Source organism: Coffea arabica, chromosome 6e (genome assembly GCF_036785885.1).
Source record: "Coffea arabica cultivar ET-39 chromosome 6e, Coffea Arabica ET-39 HiFi, whole genome shotgun sequence".
NCBI classification, from domain to species: Eukaryota; Viridiplantae; Streptophyta; class Magnoliopsida; order Gentianales; family Rubiaceae; genus Coffea; species Coffea arabica.
This window is the reverse complement of record NC_092321.1, coordinates 33794985-33810537: the sequence shown is the minus strand read 5'-3', so window position 1 is coordinate 33810537 and position 15553 is coordinate 33794985.

The following is a 15553-nucleotide window of genomic DNA, read 5'->3' as shown; positions in this document are numbered from 1 at the left end:
TTAAAACGATTCCTTCTGTGAAATTGTAGCCTTGTGAATGTAATTTTCAAATCCAACAACTACGCTCAATTCCAAGTTGAATTGAGTGAGTTATGGCCGAATTTCAAACCTGCCTTGTTGCTTGAAAACCCTAAATTTGGGCTGGTCAATGGCTAATCTTGATTGGGAGTTGTTATTTCGAAACTCTTGGTGTTAATCACCTATCAAACACATTTTTTGATGTCTCTTAGACATTTTTTTCATAAATGGACCATGTTTGAAAAGATTTCATTGGCCAAATGATTGGGAAAAGAAAAACGAAAGTGCAAGGCAGATTTGCCTTAGAAAATCGTGGAACTTTAGCGACTTTGTTACCCAACTTTTTGTGCGAATATTTGTATGAAAATTGATAGAGGAATAGCCCTCATATGGTAGGGTAATACTACCAAATTTTATGCTCTTCCAAGTCCATTTCGATGCTCAACCAAAGTCTTAAAGTTCCAATTTTAAATCTGGAAAACCCTTGTTTGGTGAGGAAATTTCAGTAACTTTGAGCCACTATATCTTGGTTCTCGAAACTCCGATTCTTGTTCCACTTATTGTGTTTTAAACTTTAATTGTAACTCTAATTGGGTTCCAAGTTTCAGAGGCTAGTTCGCATTGTGTGAATTTTGCCGAATTTCCAAACTTTGCCAAAAATCAACCCAAATCTGTCTTGGTATTCCAAAATAGCATTTTGGACCCAAAATTTGAATGTCTTCCATTTGGAATCATGGAAAAGTGCCTCCTAGGAACTTTTAGTAATTTGGAAGTAGTTTCCAACGATACCAAGTTTTCCAATTTTGGACTTACCGAGTGTAAGTTACGATTTTTCAAAGATTGCGTGTCGAATCTGAAATTTTCAAACTTAAAGGAAATTGAGTTTTTAGAACTCTCCTTTTTTCCTTCGATACCACTTGACCGTTTTACACTCGATTTCAAAGATAAAAATCAGATTTCTCTTCTATTTTAAAACCTCACTTTTGAGTCTCGATTTACGAGTAATTAAGGCTCATTTTCGTGATATCTTTTTAGATTGTTCACTAATACAATCTTCTTCGATAATTAGGGGTCTTAAGCGATAATGTGTAATAGTTTATTATTAATTGCTCAGGCACTCAAGAGGACCTTCGAGAGGATTGTGAGGCCCCAGTCCGTTCTTAAGTTTGATATTAGGTTATATTCATTATTTGTGCGGTAACATTTGGTTTTGGGACTACTTCGAAAATCCTAAGTTGGGGTTAGGATTGAAACCCTAGTTTTTGTATTAATTATAAGTTCGAGTGGTGATTAAAGTTAGTTATGTTAGTGTGTGTTTTAGTATAGGTAAGTATAGGATTTGATCCATTTTATATAGGTTAAGTGAGTTTAAAAGTTAGAAAACCCTAAGCTAGCAAAACCTTTAGTGTTATGATGTATTAGAAGTTTAAGTTGGGTTTAAAACCCTAATTTCACCCTTGACAAAAAGGTTGTTATTTAATTGCTTTTATGTGGGATAAAGTATGTTTAAGTATAGGTGATTAAGATAGGAAGGTGATTAGTGAAGCAATTAAGTGTGATTACATGTTTTGGACTAGATTAAGTTATGACCTATGGAGTTAATTGAAAGAGTTCCAAATGTTTGAGGGCAAGAGTTGATCAAATGCAAAGTTGAAGGTGTAAGGGCTTGAGAGAAAAATGTGAGCTTTTATGTGATTGGTGGAGAGAGAAAATATCTTCTTACACTTTGACCATCTTATATATATCATAGGATTGCAAGATTATCATAAGAAAAAAACAAAATAAAACTAAAAAGAGAGAGAGAAAGGAGCCGAACCAAGGAGGAAAGAAAAGAGAAAATTTTCCTTCAAGTTCTTCATCTTCTAGCCTTCCATCTTGTTGTTGGAGCTTAAGGGATTAACTTGGGTACTTGATTGTTGAAGGTTGATCAACTACAAAGCTTGTTTGAAGGTAAATCACCTCTTTTGAAAGTTAAGTTTTGGGGTTTTAATCTTGAAGCTATGAAAGTGACACTTTTGTGGTGATTATGCATTTTTATGGGTTGTGTGATGATTATTGAGTAGTTTAATGGTTAATTTTAGTGATTTACTGCTGCTGGAATTTCGGTCAAGATAAGAAAGAATTAGGGGTTTCATGATAAACATTCTAGTTAGTTCTAATCTTGTGTTATTGAACTTGTAGTGGTTGTGTTTGATGATTGGCTTCATTGGTTTGGTGAGTGAATGGTAAAAAAACTGATTTGGGTTAAGAAACCCTAGGCTTCCTTAGGTTGGTTTAGCTTGGCTAATGTTTAGTGAGTTAGGGTTTGGTTAGTAGGTTGTTAGATTAAGTTTAGTGATGCAAATAAAGTTAGGTTAGGGATTATGGTTAGTTTTGGGCAAGTTGTAGTGTCTTAGAAGGAAAGTTTCGGACCTTTGGTAGGTCATTTAGAAGCTGGTATATATGTGTTTCTTTGGTATGAATTTGGATAGAAAATTTGCATGAGAATCATGGAATGGACCATGCGTTTGCGGCGCACAAAACCGGCAAATCCGGGTAAACAAGGCAGCCAGCACCTGAACTTGAGCTCCGTCTTTCTTGATACTACGTATTGATTCAGAGTTTTCTCAAAACATGAAAGTTGTATCTTTTGAAGTCCTTGTGGTGCCTGAAAAATTTCAAGTCAAACGGATCTATGTAGCCTGAGTTATGGCCAAAATAGTCGCATCTATTCTAAACTCAGAATTCTGCCGCGTTTCTTGTTTTAGCCTCTGACCATGTTCTTTCCGTTTTGATAACGTACGAACTGGTTGTTGACCTCTTCATAAGAAATGTATATCTTGGTCTTAGCTTCGAAATGGTATAAAGTTCATCCAAATCCGAGTCCCGTAGCTTCAGTTATGACCAAAACAAGATCGGTTGTCAGAACTGCCTTCGAATTTGGACAGTTCTGACAGGAATGTTTTGACCCATTTTCCTCCATGCTCTGTATTGATTCAACTTTTAGTCCAAACACGAAAGTTATATCCTTATGGATGAGCTTTCTAACGCCTCTGGAATTTCTTGATTCCGATTTCTGAGCCGTGAGTTACGGTCTTTCAAACAGGGCCTGTTTGGTAAACCGAAATGAAATGGCTGGAACTATTTTGTGCATTTTTTACCAATACCTATTGAGATCTGGGTTGAGATGTTTAAATAAAAGTTGTAGCCCTTCCTCGTAGCTTCGAAACGGTGTCTCATCCACCTTGATTCGATATTCCTAGCCTAACTTTTGATCAAAACGGTTTGAGGTGGCAGATTTGGCCGTTTTCGTTTGCCGTTCCGCGCGTGCGCGTGTGTCCATTTTGCCGTTTCCGCACTTGCATGTGCCAATTTTGCCATTTTGCTTGTTTTGGGCATGTTAGTGGCCGTTTGTGATATTATGTGATGCAATCTTCTATTTCAGACCGTGGTGAGCTAGACGGAGCTGGTGGGGCCTACTACTAGCTAACACGCACGAAGTGATTTCTGCTCTTGTACTACTTTTGTGTTTTGAGTAAGTATTCAGGCCATTCTTACGTGTTACTTGCTAATGTGTTTTGATATGTATGAAAAGGGTACCTAGGCGAGGGTGTACTTTATCGCACTCGACCTAAACCCTAATCTGCACACATATTTGTACATGGCATATGTATATGAACTATTTTGGAACTAACCCCTTGAGCTTGTAGCTCGGGGTGACTTTTGGGTGATTTTGTGAAGTTCGTGAGTTTGGGGCCCGATCTCAAAACCTAGATGGACTATTCGAGCCGGTCAGGGCTTGGTCGAAATCAGTCCAACCTAGTCTGAGGTCACCAAGTTTGTGAATCCGGTTCACTGAGTATGTGAACCAAGTTTGTGACCCGAGCTTGTGAACCAAGCTCAATTTCGTTCGCTTGAGCAAGTTTGTGAGGTGACTGGCCAGTGAGGGTGGTAAGGTGTACGGTGGGAGTACAAGTGGAGTTCTACGGACCATTATTTGTGGTCGACGGAGTGTCGACAGGAGATCACACGTGGCATACGACTTGGCTTTGGAGCCAACCTGTATCCTTCTTTTGTATTGTTACTTTTGCACTTGACTTGGCATTTTGTGAAATAGTTGTTTATTTAAATGTGAAATTTACGTGTTTACCCCTGTTTACTTACTAAGCTTCTAGCTTACCCCTTTCCTTTGTTTTCCTTAACAGGGGCTGACGCGGGGAAACTTTTGGCACATTCACTAGTATAGTTAGGTGTGCTTGTAATAGTTCGATAGTTAAGGTGTTTATCCTTATTTTAGTGATCTGTATACGAACCTGTTTTCGGGTCTACTTTTACTTTTGGTTAGTGGTGTGGAATTCTATAGTAGTCTCGATAGCTCCTTTCGAGGATGTAAATACTCTTTTGGGGATTGTATATATTATGAATAGTGCTCTTTTGGCTCATATCGTTAATATTTTATTTTGAAATTTTGAGTCCTGGCGCGAGCTAGGCAGGCGTCCCGCCGATACCCTAGGTTCCGCCCTTGGGAGAAGCGGGGGTGTCACAAGGATCCCACGGTGGACGCCTAAACCGTCAAGTGTACATTACTTCTTGAGTTACTTGGTGAGTGTCAAGTGCATGAATAGTTGAAATTATGGGAACGTGATACATGTTCAATTGTTATTGTCGATTAGAAATTTTGAAAATGGAGTCGAGTGTGTACTTTACCGCACTCGTTCTCATTTGAAATGAATAACTCATGAATGACTTGCTTGAAATGAAATGAATGATTGAATGTATTCAATGCTTGAATGACATAAAATAGTATGCTATGGCTGCATATATCGTGGAGTGAATCTCCTCGACTCACAAATGTTACATGGGAGATGCCCAAACTCATAAGCTGACCTTGGGACTCAAGCCGGCATGGGTTTGGTCGGGAACCTCGGTGAGTCGTGGAATAACATGATAAGCTTGATCTATTGGAGAGATCTTGCTTGGCCTACTCGTGCAGTAGCACCTTTATCGTCGTTCGGGCCCGGTGGGGGTTTGTAAGATGGAAGGACATGTGAAGTAAAGTGGAGTCTACGGATTGGAAATACCGATCCGGCTGACGAAGAGTCACCACGGGAAGGTATACGATTGAGATTTGGCAAAGCAAGTGGAACTTAGCTCCTGAGAGCTACCATGTCCTTGAATTGTTAGTTACTCGATTATTATCATTTTTTTGGTGAATTGGGATTGTTATTTGGGCAACGTGCTTGCATGTGTGTTTCTTGGCCTTATGAGCGATTGCTCATCCCATAAATTTCTTTTCCTTAACAGGAATGGACGTGGAGTGAGACTCGAAGAAACCTTTCTGTTGTACTTTTGTGTTAAGGTTCCAAATATAATTGACTAGACATTGTGGCTGTTGTATATTTTGGAAATTTATGTATCTTTTGGGAACCAATGTAAGAATTGGATGATTGATGTATTTTTGGAACTAGTGGTGTAAGTTTTAACGTTATTTATGGAAGCGACTTATCTTTCTTACTTTGTCTTGTCGTGATAGCTAGTATTGTAATAAGCTTGAACGGGAGTTGTACCGAATCCTGGCGAGAGTTAGGCAGGCGTCCCACGGATACCCTTTGGTTCGCCTTAGGGAGAAGTGGGGGCGTCACAACCTTTCTTGAGGTTTCAAGGTACTTTGCTTAGAAACTCCTTCTTTGTTTGTAATAATGGTAAATTAGTGACTTGTAGTGACTAAATAGGTTGTTTTATGGAAGATTTCATGGATTAAAGTGGAGTTAGCTAAATTTCAGATTTTATTGGTGATTTTCTGTTTTTATATGATGATTAATGGTTGACTATGGAATGATAGTTTTATGTTGTGTAAAATGGAGCTTTTGTGTGTTGATTGTGGTTGTTTGTGGAAAATTTCAGTTTTAAGGCTTTAAATTAGGGCTTTACTATGGTTGGTTGTTGAGCTTTTAATTGGCTAAGATTGAAGGGTATTGTAACCCTAATGAGGTGTGTTTAATAGCCTATGAATTGTATGTGTGCTTGTGCTTATTTTGGATGAAGTTTGGTGGTTGTTTGTAGGATGGAAAAGTGTGAAATTTAAGGAAATGCTGTCCAAATGTTGAGGATGTTGGGTTTCTTTGAGTTTAGGTTCATGTTAAGTAGAAATGAAAGGTTTTGGGCTTGTTTAAGCTTTTAGCCCTAAATGTTCTTTATTTTCCTTTCCAAGCTATAGTGGTCTTGCATTAGTAGTTTATTGAATAAGTATACGACTCGTGTTCGAGTCTCAATTGTTGTTTCTTGCTTGTTTTTAGGACTTGCCAGTGATCCAAGGCCCACGTCGGATGGAAATTTGTGAATTTGCTTTGCTTGAACTGGTGAGTGTACCATTGCATGATTTAATGCTTAAATGGTTATTTGTGCTTGAATCTTTGGACTGAATGACTGTGAATTCTGTGCATGAGACGAGAGTGTACTTTATCACTCTCGTTCTCTTACCTGTGTGACTGATTACTGTATAACTGTGAATTAGTTACTTGTGCATGTTTTGATGTCATTTGGGGCAAGTGTCAAATGACTTTACTGTGATATCTGAGTTCAAACTTCAGTGGTCGCTAATCGAGTCGAGCCGGCAAGGGCCTGGTCGATTAGATAACGAACCATGGGTTTACTGTTTGTTGAGTGGAGTGTTATCTCCTCGACCTTGTGGTATACTCGAGTATTACCCTCTCTGTTTCGGTGAGGTGTTCGGGCCCGGTAAGGGTAATGTTTGGTAGAAGGCACTTGGTGTAAAATGGGATCTACGGTCAGATTTGTTTCTTCGAATGTTGACCGAGTGTCAAGATTGAGATCAAGTACTGCAAAAGGGGGACTTGGCTCTTTAGAGCCGACAGTATCCTTTTACTTCTAGTTGCCTTGTGATGCTCTTTCTTCTGTGGTTAATGGCCATGTATAATTGAGCATGAATGTACTTGTGAGTCTTGGACGTGTGACGTGTTGGTACCTCATTGGGCGTAAGCTCACCCTCGATAGCTTTGTTTTCCTTACAAGAACAACTTTTGGAACCATGATTTTGAGAAGCGAGTTGAGCTACTTAGATATTCTTTTGTTCTTTTGTATAGCTCCTCGGTATTTGGAACCATGTAATTGGAAACCCTAAATGTATTTCGATCCAATGTTCCCTTTTGATTTGTAATTGTACCAATGTGTGTATATAAAAGTGTTTCTCATGTTTATGTGGTGTATATTTCCTTGGTATTGTACCTTTTCTAATGCTATATAAAGTTTACTTGTTCTTGGTTGAAATTCGGACGAGTGTGGGATTTGAACAAAGAAAGAAAAAAATTTGACGGGAAGAGAATCCGGCCGCCTATCCGGCCGGATCTTGGCCGGATAGCTGGCCGGATTGACAGGGGATTTTGAGTTCCATTTTGTTCAGCCTCTGCCTCCAATCCGGCCAGGAATCTGACCGGATATCCGGCCAGAAACCGGCCGGATTGTGAAGTGGCAGGTGTTCTCCGGTTTCTTTTCTCATTTTCATTTCGTTTCATGCCCGTGGAAGCGTACATTCGACGTACGATTGCACTATATGATTTGACAACTGTGGGTTCGGCTTAGTAGTCATGGCGAGAGTTGGGCAGGCAGTCCGCTAACCCTTAGGGTACGCCCTAGGGAAAGGTGGGGCTGTCACATGATGTATTGCATTTATGGATTAATAACTGCACATCATTCTAGACCCACCCTGACATACAAGGGGTCCCTTTAGGTCACGTTTTCATTACATATTTTATTGCTTTAATAAACTGGCATCATGCATCCACCTTAGAAGGGAATGCCGCATAGGGCATCCCACGTTAAGAATAAGCCACCACGTGTCTCGGATATTTAATCCAATGAAACTTGCATGTTTATAGTTTTGTATCGCCTAAGGGGTAAAATCCCGAGGTAAGGTACTAAAAGGAAATTTCTCCTCAGATGGATCCATGCAGAATGTTAAACCAGATACCTCGTGAACTGATAGACTGGAGGAACAACATGACACATGAGGTGAACAGACTATTCCAGTATATAGGGCATTTACCGAGTCTCCTCAACATAACCCCAAATGTAGCGATCATTCAAGCTTTACTCGAGTACTGGGATCCGGAGGGTTCCATTTTCTGATTTGGAGAATGTGAACTAACACCAACTTTAGAGGAAATAGAAGGGCTATTTCAAGTACTTGGGAAGGGTTACTGTGACGCCCCGAAAAGAATGAGTGTGAGAACCCGGAAATTTTCTAATTTTCTAGTGTTTATTTTATTCAATCGCCCGCCTTTTCTACATTTTCTTTATTAGAAAAATTTTCCAGATAAAGTTTATGAGCAAAGATAGTTTGAAAATGATTTTTCTAGTATCGGTTAGTTTTTGAGAAATTAAAAGCGTATTTTGAACGTGGGACCCGCAAGTGCGGTAAATGCATTATATTTTTGACAACTTGTTAGAATTTTGTATTAAGTGATATTATTTTACAAAGTGTTAAGATATTTGTATTGGAGAGACAAAAAGATAAGTTTTAAACCAAAAGGTGACATGTGTCACCTTCTTATTCAAAGTTGGACTTTGACTAATTTGCATCACCTTTACTAAACCTCAAAAATTGACCAATTTCTCTCCATTTTAAGCTTGTCTTGGCCGAACCTCTTGGAGCAAAAATACAAGAAGAAAACCTTCAACTCCAACTCCATTTCTTGCTCAATCTCGTGAATCAACCGTTAAACTTTCAAATTCCTCCACAAAAGTCACTTGTTTAGGAAGATTGAAGGTAGTGGTGGAGTGATTAGAGAAGGCAAAGGACTAAGCCATCAACTTTCTTGATATTTCAAGGTTCATGTCTAGCAATCTTTTCTTTGTTCTTGATTATGCTAAATTAGTGACCTGTGATGGCTAAAGAGATGGTTTGATGGATTATATCTTGAGTTGTGGTTGACTTGATGAAGTTTTATAATTTTTGGGGATTTTTCTGTTTTAATATGAACATCGTTGTGTGGTTATATATGATGATTGGAAATGATGTTTAAGGACTCTATGAGGTGGAAAAAGTGGTCAATTGCAATCAATTTCTGTTTTGGAAGAAATTTCAGAAAATTAGGTTTTGTGAAGGAACATTCTGCCCGAATTTTTAGCTCCTAGTTAGAGGCCGAATTGGGTTTGGATTAAAACATAAAAGTTGTAGGGAATGACAGTTTAGAGGTTCCTACAAAATTTCAGGTCAATCGGAGTAGTGTAGAATGAGAAAAGTCGAAATTACTATTGTTGTTCTGGTTTTACCCGAATGTAAGAATTGCGCCTGTAATTGGTTGTTTTGGCTGGAATTGCTTCCGAATTGGTTGTTGAGGTATTCTGATGAAATGTATCCCTGTTTCTTAGCTTTAATCTGGTTTTGAATTTCTGGATTTGGACTTGGATAGCCTGATTTATGATGTTTCCGCTAGAATGCGTTCTGTGAATCTGTTTTTGTGATTCTGGTATAGTATCTTGCATTTTTGACCTGGTTACACTCAAAACTGGGTTGAGTGACCTTCTGAAATATTGTAGCCCTATCTCTTAGCTTCGAAACGGTGTATCTTGCACCTTCGTCCGACCATCGTAGTACCTTTGGTACCATTACCACAAAATGATGTCAAACTGTTTTTTTGGTTTTGAGCTTAACTTTCATTTTCGGACTTTTCCCTAGCTTGACTTGTACTAGTACTACTTGGAGCATGCTGAATGGCTATTGGATGAACTTGTTGTTGTGTGTGTACCTTTGGGACTGGCTGAGGAAATAATGAAGCCATGATGGCTGGAAAAGTTAACAACTTCAGGGGAAGTGCTGTCCGAACTTTGAAGGAACTTGTTTGCATTGAGTTTGTGATTTAAGACTTGGATTTGAGCAAGGCAATGATATTTGATGGATGATTTCTGAGCCATGGAGGTGAGTGACCCTAAACTGTTTCCAAAGTTATTTTTGAAATGTTTCTTGCATTATTTACTCGACGGCATCTCATGCGTGCTTGCATGTGAATTCATGATATGATTTTGGCTTCAATGAGTTCTGAGAAAGTCTTGTGCTGGACACCAACGTCTCCACCCTGTTTATGGTTCATGTTCATGTTATCTGGAGCTCAAGAAGGGGCTCCCTCTTATTGTTAATGTTAATGTTAAATGATCTATTTGAGCGTTGGGTGTTCAAGTGCTATGATTTCCCTGGCTCACGAGAGCACTAAACGAACATTTGATCTCTGAATCATGACATCATCGAAATGATCGAAATGCAACATTGTGAAATATATTTGTGTAATGATTTTAGTGGTTACTCGCTGAGCTTCTAGCTCACCCCAAAAATATTTTATTCCCCTCCACAGGGCTCAAGGCGAAGGAAGGACTTGTAGTACTTGTGCACGTGACTGGATGGCCTATATTTTGTACAATTTGGATTTGGAAATCATTTTATGTATAGTTGAGAATTATTTCCGCTTTGCTTTTGACATGTAATTATTGGAGAATTTGATGTAATATTTGAGTTTTATCTTGTAATCTGTTTGAGGAATGCAGTGAACGACTGAGTCCCGGCGAGAGCTGGACAGGCGGCCCGCCGAACCCTCTGGTTCGCCTTAGGGGGAGGTGGGGCTGTCACAGTTACCCTATGGTATACCCAACTAGTGGAACCAGAGAATAGTTTTGTAGGTTTTTAGGGTTAAGACAAGTTAGCATGAACCAACACCTGGACGCGAAATCATGCCCACTTGAATTTCTATACAAGCGATTTGGGGAAAGAGAATTTTATGACCAATACCGCGACGATTTCTTCATTAGCAGAGAGCAATAGGAAGAGAAGCGAGTGCAAGCATTTGGACTAGCTTTGATTAATCTACTATTGTTCCCGCAAAAACATGGAAAAGTCACCTTCGCAATGGTCAACATGATTCAGAGTTTGTTTCTGGGAATCAAAGGAAAGACCCCCACCTTGGTACCTATTATCATTGCCGATATCTTCACAGCTCTTACCGAGTGTCAAAAGAAAAGGGGATTCTTCTATGCATCAAATCTGGTACTTCAAATGTGGATAGTGGAACATCTATCGAAGAGAATGCTCAATCCCCTGGGATCAAGGCTTCCAACAGCAAATTGGGTTGAATCGCACTAAGAAAGGGTTAAAGGATACTACCGAATAGCATCTCCGAGTCGCTTTGTTCAAGAGTTCGAAAATTTGATACCGAATAAAATACAATGGGTTCTTGATTGGACAAAAGTTAGGGATCCGGCCTTCACGACTACACAACATGGTTTTATCCCTCTAGCAGGCATTAATGGGTTGGTCTCGTATGTTCCGTAACGAGTTATGAGGTAGTTTGGGTATCCACAGAGAGTTTTGATAATACAAGAAATGGGAAACATCAGACTCAACACCGTTGCTGAGTGCCGAAGCATGGTACTGGAAGTTTGGGGGAATCTTCATAGCCTAGACAACCTGCACCTAGATCAAGTGAATAAAGTAGAGCTCAGGTTCATTTTGGAATACAATGAATAGATCAAAATGATAATAGCACAAGGAAGAGAAAGGTCGCCTTCTGTCTCCATTAGTCCTGAAGAGCAAAATGAGAAACTAAAGAAAGAGGTGGAGGATCACCAATTGCAGATTATAGTGGCCGACCAAGCTTTGGAAGATGCCCGATCACAATTAAAGAGAGAGGCAAGGAAAACTGAGAAGTTGGAGAAAGCATTGGACACCTTTGACAAAATTCAAGAAGAGATTCGGAAACTTAATATAGAGAGTTCTAGGGAATCTCAACAGTCTAGATTAGCAAGGCATGAAGATTTTGTAAAAATGGTCAATCGAACCATCAATGAGATTGTAAAGAAGAATTGAAGTTATCAATGTTTAAATGAGGATTTCTGCTTTTACATTCGCCTACAGGTTTGAAATTGGGATTTTACCTCCAAGGTATTACATAATGTTAGGCCAACCCTTGGCATAAAAAGGGCTCCCCCCATAGGACATGCATCAGAATTGTTTAAATATTTACTAACTCATGTCTTTTTCTTTTTTTCTTTTTGAATAAATTAAGCAATTTGATACTAAAATACATTCCTGAGCCGATTTCTTTCCTCTAGTATCAGGTAACTGAAAAAATAGCTATACGAAGAAGTCCCATCATTACCCGATCGCGTAGCCGAGCTTCAAGAACTGATGTAATCATGAGTACGCATTCGGAATCGTCCAATAGGCCTGTGACGACATCATCACCTGACTTGGCAAATCTGGGAGCTCAACTAAGTGAAGTGCTAAATAGATTCAATGAACTAAGTATGGAAATAACCGCACAATGGTGTGTGATTGATCAGTTTGTGACAGCCCCACCTCACCCTAAGGCGAACCAAAGGGTTCGGCGGACCGCCTGCCCAGCTCTCGCCGGGACTCAGTCGAACCTCAATCAAATCCGAAATAAAACCACAAGATCAAACGAAATAACAATCCAAAGCTTAAAGCGAAACTTATATACATTACTATCTCAAAAGGGAGTACAAATATCGAATACGTACTAGTACAAAGTATAAATATGGTTTTGGTAGTGAAATGAGTACATTTAAACCAAAGGACATAAGTAAAATATTTGTAAAACTTATGCTCACTTGTAAAACTTTAAAATCGCTATTTGAGTCGAAGTGGCAAAGAAAACGTATTTCTATTAGTCGTAAATTTAATTTTTTCAAGGGTAAAAGTTTTGGCCGAATTCTAACATATATACCTCGATAAAAGATGACGTAAATACCCTAGATGGTTTACGTGGTATTCGCTCTCAAGCCTTACTCAAGTCGCAAGTCTATCGACCTAGTTCTCGAGCGTAAATTTGGGCAGCACGCCCTTTGTATTTACCTATTTTCCAGCCATTTATGGCTTCGTACTTTTCCTCAATCAGCCCCAAAGTTACATACAAAATAATCTCATTTCAATAGCCGTTCACTAGGCTCAAAGTCATACAAGTACAAAATCAAGCTAAGGACATGTGCGGAAATGAAGTTTAAGTTGTAAACAAAAGACAGATTTGACGTTGTTTTGCGTAACGGACACAACCAAAGATACGCTTATCGGATTGGGGTGAAATTTATACCGTTTCTAAGCTAAGACAAAGATCTAAAACTTTTATGAAGACCACTCAGTCCATTTTATAGTGTATCTAAGTCCAAATCTCAAATAACAGAACCAGAATCTCACATTCGGGCTTGTTAACCGCCTTATGATTCAACGACAATAACTCAGGCTACCGAAGTCCGTTGAGGTGTATCTTATGAAGGTTCGAAACCAAGACATATACCTACATTTCTTATGAAGACCTCCAAAGCTAAATCATGCATTTTCAGAGTCAAAAATTGAAATTCCCACGAAAATAGAAAACTGTCCGCGAAAATAGGGGTTATGGGCAGTCAAGGGTATTTCGGTCATTTTACATGCTACAGTGCTCGGATTGAGCTGAAATTTTGCAGGCAACTACAAAACATCATTCCACTACAACTTTTATGTTTTGTGCTAAGGCTATTTCGGCCTCTAACATGGCCAAACAAAAACGGGCAGAACAGGACAGATTACTACCAATGGAACCTAAGCTGGAATTGTGCACATAAGCTGGAAAATTTCTTTAGGCAAATGAAACTAACACCAAAACACTAGATTTTCCATAAATCAAAACTAGTAAATCATGTCCAACCATTACACTTTACATGTGAGCAGAAATTACACCATAAAACTGAAAATTTTCACATCACCAACTCAAGTCATGAAATATTGCATAAAACTATCGAAATCTCAACCATAAGCTTCTAGTTTGCACATAGTGAAAGCAAGGAAAAGTTGCTAGCAAAAATATACCTTATAACCTCAAGAAAAATGGTAGCTTAGTCTTTCCTTCTTCAAAACAAATCCACCAAAACCTTCAAGCTTCCTTAGTGAGCACTTGTATGGTGTAGTTTGTGATTTGGTTGGTTAAAACCTAAGATTGAAGCTAGCAAGTGGAGTAGAAAATGAAGTTTTTTCTCTCTTATTTTGCTCCTCTTAACAGCCGGCCATGACAAGAAAAATGGGAGAAAAATTGGGTTAAAATTGGTTTTAGTAAAGTTAGAAAAGTCTTGGTCAAATTCAACCTCCAACCGGTTTGCGACACGTGGCACCTTGAATGTTTTAAACTTATCTTCTCACTCCCAATGGTTCATCTATCTAGCTAACCTCTAATCATCTCTTAACACCTTGTAAAATAATATTCCTACGCAAAAATCACTTAGTCACCAAAATTATATCGCACTTACCGCACTAGCGGGTCCCACGTCCTTACTACACGCCAAACATATCATGAACTATCTTATACTGGAAAAATAATTTAAAATATAGAATTGCTTATAAAAATCTATGTAAATTCAATATAATAAAGTATAGTACGAAAATACATGAAAGAAAATAAAATTAAACGATTAAAAATATGACAAATTTTCGAGTCCTCACACTCTCTCCCCCTTAAGAAATTTCGTCCTAGAAATTTTTTCCTTCAGATGGCTCAGGAGCTTGTTGGTTGTCTAAGGCATATACCCTTGCCAGTATTTTTGTTCTGTTCCCTCTTTCATTCGCTTGTTTCGATTTGGCTCCATCCGGTTGCGGAGTACTACCTTCACGTGACTGTCTCCGTGGACAGTTGCTAACTCGATGATCACCGCTTCCACAGATCAAACATTTTCGTCCCTTCCTCCAACAATTGCCTTCAGTGTGATTGGCCTTTTCCACAGTATCCACAGACTAATCGGGGAGCTACCGTTTGACCTTCGCGAGAAATTTCCTTGGATCCGATCTGACTCCCTTTCATAGACCCTTCATCTACTGCTCCTAAGGTCCATGGTGGGCGGAGTAACGGGTTCACTTTCTGCACTTTAAAAGGTGCTATCGTTTCACTTAATTCACCCACTATACTATCCGATGCACCCCTTTTTCGAGTTTGGGAGGCTTTTACCTGTGCTTTTGCCTCCTCAATTTTTTGAGCTTTCTCAAGAGCCTCCGTAAATGTATTCACTTGCACTGCCGCTAAGGCTTCCTGGGTTTCCAAATTTAATCCCTGTATGAACCGCCTTACTCTTCGCCGTTCTGTGGCTACCAATTCGGAAGCAAACTTGGATAGTTTCGTAAATTTCGTTTCATATTCGGCCACAGTTTGAGTTCCCTGACGCAATCCAATAAATTCCTCCTCTCTCCTCTCTTGGACTGGAGGTGGGAGGTACTTCTCGTTAAATTCCCGTATGAAATTTGTCCATGTCCATGCAGTCTGTTCTCTTTCCCATTTTGCTTTAATAACGTTCCACCACGTTCGGGCCGGTCCTTCAAATTGGAACACTGCAAAGTTCACTTGCCTTTGCTCAGTGTAGTTTAGAGCTGTGAAGATGTTAACCATGGTTTCTACCCATTGTTCAGCTACGTCCGGATCGGGCCCTCCAAGGAATTTTGGAGGAGCAAACTTCTGGAACCTTTCCAGAGCCTTATCCTCACCCATCTCAGGGTTCCGGGTTTGGTTTACGG